The sequence below is a fragment of the Scyliorhinus torazame genome, chromosome 14 (genome assembly GCF_047496885.1).
Source record: "Scyliorhinus torazame isolate Kashiwa2021f chromosome 14, sScyTor2.1, whole genome shotgun sequence".
Classification (NCBI taxonomy): Eukaryota; Metazoa; Chordata; class Chondrichthyes; order Carcharhiniformes; family Scyliorhinidae; genus Scyliorhinus; species Scyliorhinus torazame.
The window spans coordinates 53,379,796-53,391,305 of NC_092720.1; positions in this window are offsets into that span (position 1 = coordinate 53,379,796).

Consider the following 11,510-nt stretch of genomic DNA (forward strand, 5'->3'; position numbering starts at 1 on the left):
CGAAAAGACAAATATGAAATTAACCCAAGGTTTAAAATGCAATTGTGATTTTGGAGAAAATGGGTTTAGTTCAGTTTATTGATGATTTTGCTTTTGTTTTCTTTGCACTGTTACCTTGAGGTTTTGCGTTGCATCCCACATCATCTAGTTGACATTTGAATGTACTCTGAGTGGGGGACGTCAATGTTCATCACCAAAAGTGCCTCAGTAGCACCATTACTAACTTAGCTGGCTGTGTTCTTCAGGACATGACTGCTAGACTGAGTCTGCAGTAGGTGGTGAGTGAGCCAACAGAAAGGAAAAACATAGTGGACCTCATCCTCACGATCAACCTGTCGCAGATGCATCCTTCCATGACAGCATTTGTAGGCATGACCACCACACAGTCCTGATGGCGACTAAGCTCTGTCTTCACATTGAGGATGCCCCCCATTGTGTGCCATCGTGCTAAATCGGATAGATTTCAACCAGATCTAGCACTCAAAACTGGTCATCCATGAGGGGCTGTGGGCCATCAGCAGCAGCAGAATTGTGTGCAACCACAATATATAACCTTCTGGCCCAGCATATCCTCCACACTACCATTACCATCAAGCCAGGGGATCAACCTTGGTTCAATGAAGAGTGCAGGAGGGCATGCCAGGAGCAGCACCAGGCATACTTCAGAATAAAATGTCAGCCTGGTGAAGTTACAGCACAGGACTTTTCACTGTACTTCGGTACATGTGACAATAAATATCAATCAATTAATCTATATGTTTTCTTAAGATCTTCTCTCTGGTTTTGTTCTTATATGGTATGGGCCCTGTTTTCTATGTCGTGACTCCCAAGACCCAAGGGAAGCCGTCTCCGAAATTGCAAATGTGAGCGTTATCTCCAGGTTAAAGACCCTGTCTGATGTCTGGCTGTCGTTGTTTTCCTTCCGGGCTTGTTACTTCCACTCTATGTTCCTGCTTAAGTTGGGAAACATTAAGTTGAATCTGGTCTGGAGGCATCGACCTATTAATAATTCTGTTGATGCAACTCCTGTTATACTGTGTGGCATGGTTCTATAATTAAAGAGGCATCATGCTAGTACTGTCTCCAGTGAGCCTGCGGTTTGCTCTTTCATGCTGTTTGGACTGCCTGTTGGCTAGGCTGTTTGAGAGTGGGTGATATTGTGCCGTACAGATTTGCTTCACACCATTAGTCTTCATAAACGCATGGAATTCCCTACTGGTGAGCAGGCTTCTGTTGTTCATTATGAGGACCTCTGAATGACTGTCGGATCCTCTCTATGGTGGCGCTGGAAATAGTGGAGGCCATTCGATGAATGGCATCCATTTGGAATGGGTGTCAATTAAGATTAGAAACATAGATCCCATGAATTGTCTGGCAAAATCTGCATGTACTCATACCCAGGGTCTCCCTGGTCATTCCCAGAGGTGCAATGAGGCGGATGGCGGAAGTCTCTGATTCTCTTGGCAGGATGGGCACTGTCTCACCATGTTCTCAATGTCGGGTCCGGGCCACCAGACATAGCTCCTTGCGAGTATCTTCATTTTTGAGTCTCCTGGCTTTGTAGCTCCTGTAGTTTGGGCACAGACCTGGGCGTGGGATGAACACTCGGGCTCTCCACAGGATAATGTCATCTTCCACACTTAGTTCCTGCCGCTTTGTGAGGAAGCATTTTAAGTCCTCTGTGGGGCGTCCGTGCAGTCTCCCCTTTGCATTTGCCAGGGTCCTGGATGCATACATGATTGATCATTCGTTGCCATCATCCTATCAGTAAGATAGTACTGCTCCTTCTCCACAAGGAATTGCCGAGTCCATGGACGTGCAAGCGCACGGCGATGACTTGCAGCGGTCGCGCTGTAAAACATGGCACCGGCCATGTGCGGACCAGACCTGACAGATAGTGCCCCCCTGGCTACCCACTCACCATGCTGTGGCCACCCCCCACCAGTCTCCCCATCCCTCACAAAAACCCCAGCCAGCAGCATCGTTCCCGTCCGACTGTGATGGCGCTGGACACAGTCCGCAGCCGCCATGCCGGGTTTCCGATCGCTGAGACCACACGTCAAGTGCGTGGTCGGGAACTTGGGCCATCGGAGGCAGAGCATCGGGGGAGGGCCTTCAGGTGACGCGCTGAAGCTGTCCCAATGGTGTGCGGCACCGACACGATGATGCCGTTTTGATGGGGACGAAGCATACAAAACCTGCGTCAAACAGGCGCACCCTCGATTTTGGCGCCAAAAGGGATTCTCCGCCCGATCGCTGATTACGAAATATCGAAGTTTCGCGATGGAACGGAGAACCCTGCCGTAGTCTCCCAAACTGAGAATCCAGCCCGATCTATTTCCTCATTGTTTAAGTGAGAAGAAAGATAGCAACTAAGGGTATTGTATTCACTGTATTGAATAGTATTGTTTAAGGGGTAATTGTAAGCTATTTTTGGGTGTGATGTTAAAGATTTTAATACTGGGCTGGATTTTCAGGTTCTCCAGCCGTGTGTTTCTTGGAGATGCGCTGTTCGCTTGTGGCGGGATTCTGTTTTCCCGCCACTTGTCAATGGGAGTTCCCATTGTAACCAACCCACGCCGCTGGGAAACCCGCCGGTTGGGGTGCGATACCAGTGGTGTAGCCACGTAAAATGGCTGCGTTCCGATTAATCTGGCCAAAACCCAGTTTAAAACGGCTAACCCTAAAGACTGCTGGGAAAAGCAGCTAACAAGACACAAGCAGGCAGCTGCAGACAGTATTGCATATTCGGCTCTGGGGAAGTTAGCCCAGATCGATACTCAGGGCTATCAACAGCCCATCAACCCAGGTATTTGCAGTTACATTCAGGACTGTTTGCAGCCCATCTATTCAGACATCTGCAGTTAAATCGGCTATCCCCGGGAACAATTGCAACATATTAGCAATTGAATACCGGGCCAGACCTGTCGGCGCCTGCAGTGGCCGAAACAAAGACAGGTGAACGACCACCCCCCGATCGAGGAATCGCCTCACCATTGGACACATCGACCCCAGGGATTGGGAACAAATCCAATCACTTGGGACTCAGGGTCAAGGGCCGCCCCGGGAGGCGGGAAGCCCCTGGGCCCTATAAAAGTGAGGGGCCAAGTTCAGATCTCTCTCTCTCTCCTCTTCGCCTGCTCGAGACCTTCGCAAGAACAGCAACCGGCAACAGTAAGTTTGAATCCAGCGATCGCTATCCGGTAGAGACACCGAGCCACCGACCTGTAGCAGCCTTTTGGAATCCCGCGGGCCAGATTTGATTGGACAAGCCATTCGTTTCCCTGACCTGGTGGGCTCTTCTTAAGTTAAGTATTGGCCAGTAGTGATAGGTTTATTATATAGAAAGTAGTATTAGGGTATTAATATTGCTTGTTGTATATAATAAATGACCGTTGTTTTAATCCTTACTAAGCGGTGTGCTGTATTATTAATCATAACCTGAACTTGAACCACGTGGCGGTATCATAAAGATACCTGGCGACTCGTGAGCAAAGGTGACGTAATCAGAGCCAATAGACTAAGGCTAAAGAGAGCAACAGCGGGAAAAGTGAATCGCATTACTGGTGCATCCTGGCCACTGTGTTAGTAATAACATTTTGTTTTAAAATCTCATATCCGTATTTCTTCGTGCAATCTCCTGGAGTGAAGTATCCTTTCCTCACAGTCTGACAAAATTAAAATAAAATCCTCTGATTTTGGTCCAGTATCCTAACCACTGTTGGGGTCTGGTCTGGGATCATAATAGCTGGCTCCTGTGTCTACTTCCATGCCCAGGTGGTGACCATTGACCTGGAGTTTGATCCGGATTAGGGCTACTTTGGGGGCAGAGATGCAATTCAATTGCATTAGCTCTTCCTTGGGGAGGCACGGTGGCACTCTGGTTAGCACTGCTGCCTCACAGCTCCAGGGACCCAGGTTCAATTCCAGCCTCGGGTGACTGCATGTGTGGAGTTTGCCCTTTCTCCCTATGTCTGCGTGGGTCCTCCAGGTGCCCCGATTTCCTCCCACAGTCCAAAAATGTGCAGATTAGGTGGATTAGCCACGGTAAATTGTCCCTTAGTGTCCAAATGGTTAGGTGGGGTTACTGGGTTATGGGGATAGGGTGGAGGTGTGGGCTTAAGTAGGGTGCTCTTTCCAAGAGCCGGTGCAGACTCGATGGACTGACTGGCCTCCTTCTGCACTATAAATTCTGTAAATTCCTATTGGGGCTGATTGACTTGTAAAGCTCTGGCCTGAGGTGGCTTTGCCTTCAAGCCTGGTTGGTACATGTTCTGACGATTCTGGCAGCCTTGCCTTGGGCGTTGATGCACGATCAATTACACTCAAGACGAAGTGATTTCATAACTGAAGGCTTTAATCGACTAGAACTGTTCCCCAGCAGCTTCGATACAGAAAGTGAAGGCTGCAGGGACGGCACCAGTTCTTATACTCCACCTGTCAGGGCGGAGCTACGTATCAACAGCCAATGGTAAACTCCTAGGTTTAACCAATGGTCATGAGCCTCTTAGGTACAGATGGCCTGTAGGGGGCGTCGGTGGTGGGCGGGCCCAGGCAGGAGCGGCGGGAGTACTGACCCTCCAGTGAGGGGGTGGGGGTGAGGGTAATGGTTCAGGTGCGCATGGGGTTCTGGCAGGCGCCAGGTCCCGGAGGGAGACTGTATCTTGCCTGCCGTCTGGGAACGCCACGTAGGCGTACTGGGGGTTAGCATTCAGCAGGTGGACCCTCTTGACCAACGGGTCCGACTTGTGCGCCCGCACGTGCTTCCGAAGCAGGATGGGTCCGGGTGTCACTAGCCAGGTTGGGAGCGAGGTCCCGGAGGAGGACTTCCTGGGGAAAACAAGGAGACGTTCATGAGGTGTCTGATTGGTAGTTGTACAGAGCAGCGACCGGATGGCGTGGAGGGCCACCGGGAGGACTTCTTGCCAGCGGGAGACTGGGAGATTCCTGGACCGTAGGGCCAGTAGAACAGTCTTCCAGACCGTTCCGTTCTCTCTCTCCACCTGTCCGTTTCCCCGGGGGTTGTAACTGGTCGTCCTGCTTGAGGCAATGCCCCTGCTGAGCAGGAATTGACGCTGTTCGTCGCTCATAAAGGAGGACCCCCTATCACTGTGTATGTACGCGGGGAAACCGAACAGTGTAAAGATACCCTGGAGGGCCTTGATGACGGTGGTTGCGGTCATGTCTGGGCAGGGGATGGCGAATGGGAACCGGGAGTACTCCTCAATCACGTTCAGGAAATACGTGTTTCGGTCGGTGGAGGGGAGGGGGCCTTTGAAATCCATGCTGAGGCGTTCAAAGGGATGGGAAGCCTTTATCAGGTGCGCCCTCTGTGGCCGGCAGAAGTGCGGTTTGCACTCCGCGCAGATTTGGCAGTCCCTGGTGACTGTCCTGACCTCCTCGATGGAGTAGGGCAGGTGCGGGTCTTGATGAAGTGGAAGAAACGAGTGACCCCCGATGGCAGAGGTCCTCGTGGAGGGTTCGGAGGTGGTCCACTTGTGCAGTGGCACAAGTGCCGCGGGACAGGGCATCAGGAGGCTTATTTAGCTTCCCCGGATGGTACAAGATCTCGTAGTTGAAGGTGGAGAGTTCTGTCCTCCATCGCAAGATCTTGTCGTTTTTAATCTTGCCCCGCTGTGCATTATCGAACATGAAAGCAACCGACCGTTGGTCCGTGAGGAGAGTGAATCTCCTGCCGGCCAGGTAATGCCTCCGATGTCTCACAGCTTCAACTATGGCTTGTGCTTCTTTTTCGACCGAGGAATGGCGAATTTCGGAAGCGTGGAGGGTACGGGAGAAGAAGGCCACTGGCCTGCCCGCTTGGTTGAGGGTGGCCGCCAGAGCTACGTAGGACGTATCGCTCTCGACCTGGAAGGGGAGGGACTCATCAATGGCGCGCATCGTGGCCTTTGCAATGTCTGCTTTGATGTGGCTGAAGGCCTGGCGGGCCTCCGTCGACAGGGGGAAGGTTGTGGACTGGATTAGGGGTCGGGCTTTGTCTGCGTAGTTCGGGACCCACTGGGCTTGTAACTGAAAAACCCTAGGCAGCGCTTCAGGGCCTTGGGGCAGTGAGGGAGGGGGAACTCCATAAGGGGGTGCATGCGCTCAGGGTCGGGGCCTATAACTCCATTTCGCACTACGTAGCCTAGAATGGCTAAACGGTCGGTGCTAAATATGCATTTATCCTTATTGTACGTTAAGTTAAGGAATTTCGCGGTCTGGAGAAATTTGCGGAGGTTGGTGTCGTGGTCCTGCTGGTCATGGCCGCAGATGGTGACGTTATCCAGATACGGGAACGTTGCGCGTAAGCTGTACCGGTCAACCATTCGGTCCATCTCTCGCTGGAAGACCGAGACCACATTAGTGACACCAAAGGGAACTCTTAAAAATTGATAGAGCCGCCCATCTGCTTCGAAGGCAGTGTACCTGCGGTCACTATTACGGAGGGGTAGCTGATGGTAGGCGGACTTGAGATCCACCGTGGAGAAGACCTTGTATTGCGCAATCTTGTTTACCAGGTCGGCTATACGGAGGAGTGGGTACGCGTCCAGCTGCGTAAACCTGTTGATGGTCTGACTGCAGTCAATGACCATCCTATGTTTCTCCCCGGTCTTTACCACCACTACTTGAGCTCTCCAGGGACTGTTGCTCGCTTCGATAACCCCTTCCCTCAGCTGCCTTTGGACCTCTGACCTGATGAACGTCCGGTCCTAGGCACTGTACCGTCTGCTCCTGGTGGCGACGGGTTTGCAATCCGGGGTGAAGTTCGCAAACAGGGAAGGCGGGTCGACCTTAAGGGTCGCGAGGCCGCAGACAGTAAGGGGGGGTATAGGGCCGCCGAATTTAAAGGTCAGGCTTTGCAAGTTACATTGGAAGTCCAACCCCAGGAGTGTAGCTGCGCAGAGGTGCTGCAGGACATAAGGGCGGAAATTGTTGAATCTCCTGCCTTGGACAGTGAGGTTCGCTAGGCAGAACCCCTTTATCTCCACTGAGTATGACCTGGAGGCCAGGGAGATCCTTTGGTTTACAGGGTGGGTAACAAGTGAACAGCACCTTACCGTGTCGGGGTGAACAAATCTTTCCGTGCTCCCAGAGTCAATCAGGCAAGACGTCTCGTGGCCGTTGATGAAGACCGTCGTTGTTGCTGTTGTGAGTGTCCGAGGTTGACTTTGGTCCAGTGTCACCGAGGCTAGACGAAGCAGTTGCGAGTTCTGATTGGGCAGCGTGTAGTTGGCCGTGCTGGGGGCCTGGGGCCCCATCCAAGATGGCGTCTCCCATGGGTCACACATGGTGGCCGGGGATGGACAAGATGGCGGCGGGGATGGACAAAATGGCGGCGCCCACCTGTCCAGCGTGGCGTCCGGGGGGCAAGATGGCCACGCCCGTGGGTCGCACGTGGCCCTAGGATAGGGGGGTGGCGGTGAGCGCTGGCCGGTCGGGGCCTGAAGGGGGGGTTGCCGCGGCGGTCCGGAGTCGCTGGAGACCGCGGCCAGGGCACGGGCCTGGCAGACACCCACAAAGTGGCCCTTCTTGCCACACCCTTTGCAGGTGGCGGTGTGGGCCGGGCAGCGCTGGCGGGGATTCACCTGCCAGCAGAAGATTCGCCTGCCCGCAGAAGAAACAGCGGGGCCCGGCGGCGTTAGTGGGCCGTCTCACAGCGCAGGCCTGCGGGGTCAGGGGGAAGGTCTGTGGGGCTGCCGCTACGGGGTGCCACGCAGCCCAGGGGGCCGCCGTGTGGTCGGGCGCATAGGACTGCGCATTTTGGGAGGCTACGTCCATGGACCCTGCCAGGGCCCGTGCCTCTCTACGTCCCAGGGTGTCCTTTTCTAGGAGTCTTTGGCGGATCTCTGAGGAGCTCATACCTGCTACGAAGGCATCCCTGATTAAAAGTTCCGTGTGCTCACTCCCCGAAACTTGCGGGCAGCCATAGTTTCGGCCCAGCACCAGTAGCGCCCGGTAGAAATCCTCCAACGCTTCCCCGGGGCTTTGCCGTCTAGTTGCAAGCAGGTGGCGGCGTAGACCTGATTTACAGAGTGGATATAATGTCCTTTTAACAGTTCGATCGCGGCATCATAGTCCTCCGCCTCCTCGATAAGGGTGTAGATCCCAGGGCTGACCCTTGAGTGCAGGAGATGCATTTTCTGTTCTCCTGAGGGGGTGCCTCCGGCCGTCTCGAGGTAGCCTTTAAAGCACGCCAGCCAGTGTTTAAATATTGCAGCCGAGTTCTCCGCGTGGGGGCTGAGTTATAGGCACTCCGGTTTGATTCGGAGATCCATCCTTCCAGCTTAAGTCTAGTCGATTAAATTGATGCACAATCAATTACACTCAAGACAAAGTGATTTCATAACTGAAGGCTTTTATCGACTAGAACTGTTCCCCAGCAGCTTCGGTACAGAAAGTGAAGGCTGCTGGACGGCACCAGTTCTTATACACCACCTATCAGGGCGGAGCTACGTATTAACAGCCAATGGTAAACTCCTAGGTTTAACCAATGGTCATCAGCCTCTTAGGTACAGCATTACCTGATAATACCACAGGCGTGCCCTATGTCCACAGGTGCAGCAACTCTGTGATTGCTCTCTGTAGTCCTCCGTGAGGTTTCCCGTATGGTTCTGGTGTCTCACGTCCTGGACCTTCTTTTTTTATATTATGCCTGATTGTTGCCTTTGTGGGGGGTGGATGACACGAGTAGTGTCCATGGAGAAACCAGTTCTCCTGTATGGGAGCCGCCCGAAACTGAGGACGTGTGATCCATGGAACCTTGACGATCTTGGACCTCTTTTTTGCGTTTTTGCGAGAAAGACAGCAGTTTCCTCTGGGTTGTGACATTACTTATCCCACATACTTAGTTGGTCCCACAGCATCACTGGGAGGGATGGCCCATACTCACTGTTCCACCAGTTTACGAAGTCTTGTCAAGAAAAGAGTTTGGGAGAAGGACAGGAACATCAACCACAATGACGAATGGCCCCAGGGTTAAAGGGGGAGCCAGGAGAGTGTTCAGAGGAAGGGGAATTTGGATATGGTGGTGATGGAGGATAGGAGGGACTTGAAGGGTAAGATGGGGACGTTGGAAGTTGGTCTCAAACAGGAAATGAAGTAGCACCATTTTGACAAAGAGCTGGAATGATGCAGTTGAAAGATAAGAGTGGGAAAAAAAATCACTTGGAGGGATCTGAGCATGTGGGAGGAGTCAATGACTGCAGTTTTGGGCAGATTGAAGGGATTTTTGGCTGATAACGTGGCGATCAGGGCTCAGCTGATGTTAATACATGTTAATACATGCCAAATGTCAATTGAAGGAGTTTGGTCCATCAACTCAGAGCGCATTCTTGTGAGAATTTATTAAGGTTTGGGGCAACATTTGATTTGATCTGATTGCCCACATATCTGTCACAGAGGAATGTAAAAAACGTGAAGCAGGGTAAACCTGTTAAGGGGGCCATAACTGTTGGACATAAGCAACATGCTCAATACAAACCTCCAAAGGCTTACATGGCACAATGCTTGCAGTTATGCAATTAGTGTAAGGCTGTACTAGAGTCTAGGCTAAAGGAGGCAAGCTGGCAACAACCTGACTGAGGGTAAGAGCACATGGCTGTATTGACCTTGATCAAAGTATCTTTCTGGATGCGCAGTCATGTTGTAGGGGGTTGTTCAACCACCGTAACCTTCAGGATTGTTGTGTTCCGTGTTCTTTGTCTAGCAAGGAATCTGCAGAACTGCTGGTGACTTAGCCAAAACCAGAATTTAATAATGTTCATACAGTAAGGTAACAAACAGGTACAGAGCAAGTTACATAGAATTTCTTTGGACTCCCCTCGAACTACCCCTATGCACTACTATCCTCATGTATGTCTTGCAACTTTCTCAGGATAGTTGGATGTGCCCTGACTTATATCTGATGCCACCTGCTGGTGGGAAGTCACACTGCTGCTTACATGGCCACCTGCTGGCATATCACTACATCCCCCGTCCTTCGGAGATATTGATGTTTGTTTGCAAACATGATTACAACATTGCCAAGCATATACAGTGATTGAACACCCTGGCCACCATTGTGCATTTATAAATTTTTAATTTTCTTAACTCTACCACTATGGCTTGAATTTTATGTTCAGAATGCACCTGAAGTTAGCGAGGGTGAGAACAGATGTGAAACACACTTCCTCGTGAGATCGTGTTGTAAATGTGATATTATGTTGGCTGGCCAATTAAAAGCAATCCTGCGTGAAACGCGCTCTGTGAAGGACTGAGCGCTGCTGGGGAGGGTGGGAGGAGGGCAGGCGCCGAGAAGGTGCAGGCTGGCGCTTCCAACCTTCTCCCTCAGGGGGACATCCGCCGCAGAGCTGACTGAGGGCACTGTTGACCTGAAAATATATTATATAAGCTGAACAACTATGCCACAAGTTTCTAGGCCGCACAATCAAATGCAGACTACAGTCTCCAGATGCATTTGTTTATTTCATTTGAGCCTTGACTTTCATTGGGCTATGAATCGAGGTTCCAGCTTAATTTACATTGGGTTCTTATGATTGTCAACGGGTATGCTTCCGACATGCCCCCGGGCCCACCAACCAAATTATCACATGAGGGCGCGATGACGCCGGGATGCTCACCTGATGTTTTCTCACATGATTTTGCATGCTTTTGGGTTGGGCACACCCCCACCCAAGCAATATAACATTTTGGCCTGTATCTTGGTGTCTTCCTGACATCCACAGCAAAAGTGGAGGCAACCAGCTGACTGCTTTTCCCTGTTGTCTGGATTGATGTGGGTGGGCATCCTCTGGGGTTCCAGAGCCAAGAGGATGCCAGTCGTGGATCTCCTGCTCCTTGGCCTGACCAGCTGGAATTGATTGGATCATAGGCAGAAGGGATTTGGAATGGCAGGCCACCCTTGGAATGTCCCGTGTTGAGGCCCTCGGGGCGTCTGGCTGATGCACCTCTTGTACTTGAGCGCCCGACCCTCATGTCTTGAGGTGATGGGGCACCAGGAAGGTGGTCAAGGTGCTCCATTGCACTCTCGACTAGCCACTGCTGGATCCTACCCATGGTTAGATTGCAGGCCTGAGGGCAAATACGGCAGAAACTGTGGATTCTGTATCTGGGTCTCTAAGACAGCCACCACTGTCCCAGTTGAGACTTCGATGCGTTCGCATGCTGAGCCACGACATCAGATAGAACATGGACAATCTCCTCCATCCTGTGTTTGAGTCTGATTACAGCCTCTGACAACCTAGCCTAATGTTACTCTGCTTGTCTTTGAATCTCCAGCACTTTGCCTAGGGCTGATTGTAAAGGCTTGTCATCTGACTCGGATTCTGCAGGGGCCTGGTCTCCAGTAGTCCTTTTTGAGTGCCAGAGATTTTGGATGTCACTGCCTCTGTCTGCTGTGGGGACTTGTTGGTGAGATGAACGCCAAAGAGTGACCCTGAGTAGAAAGAAGATAAAATTAAGCCGGCAGGTTCTTCCATTATATTTAACTCACAGTGATTGTCCGCATGTGG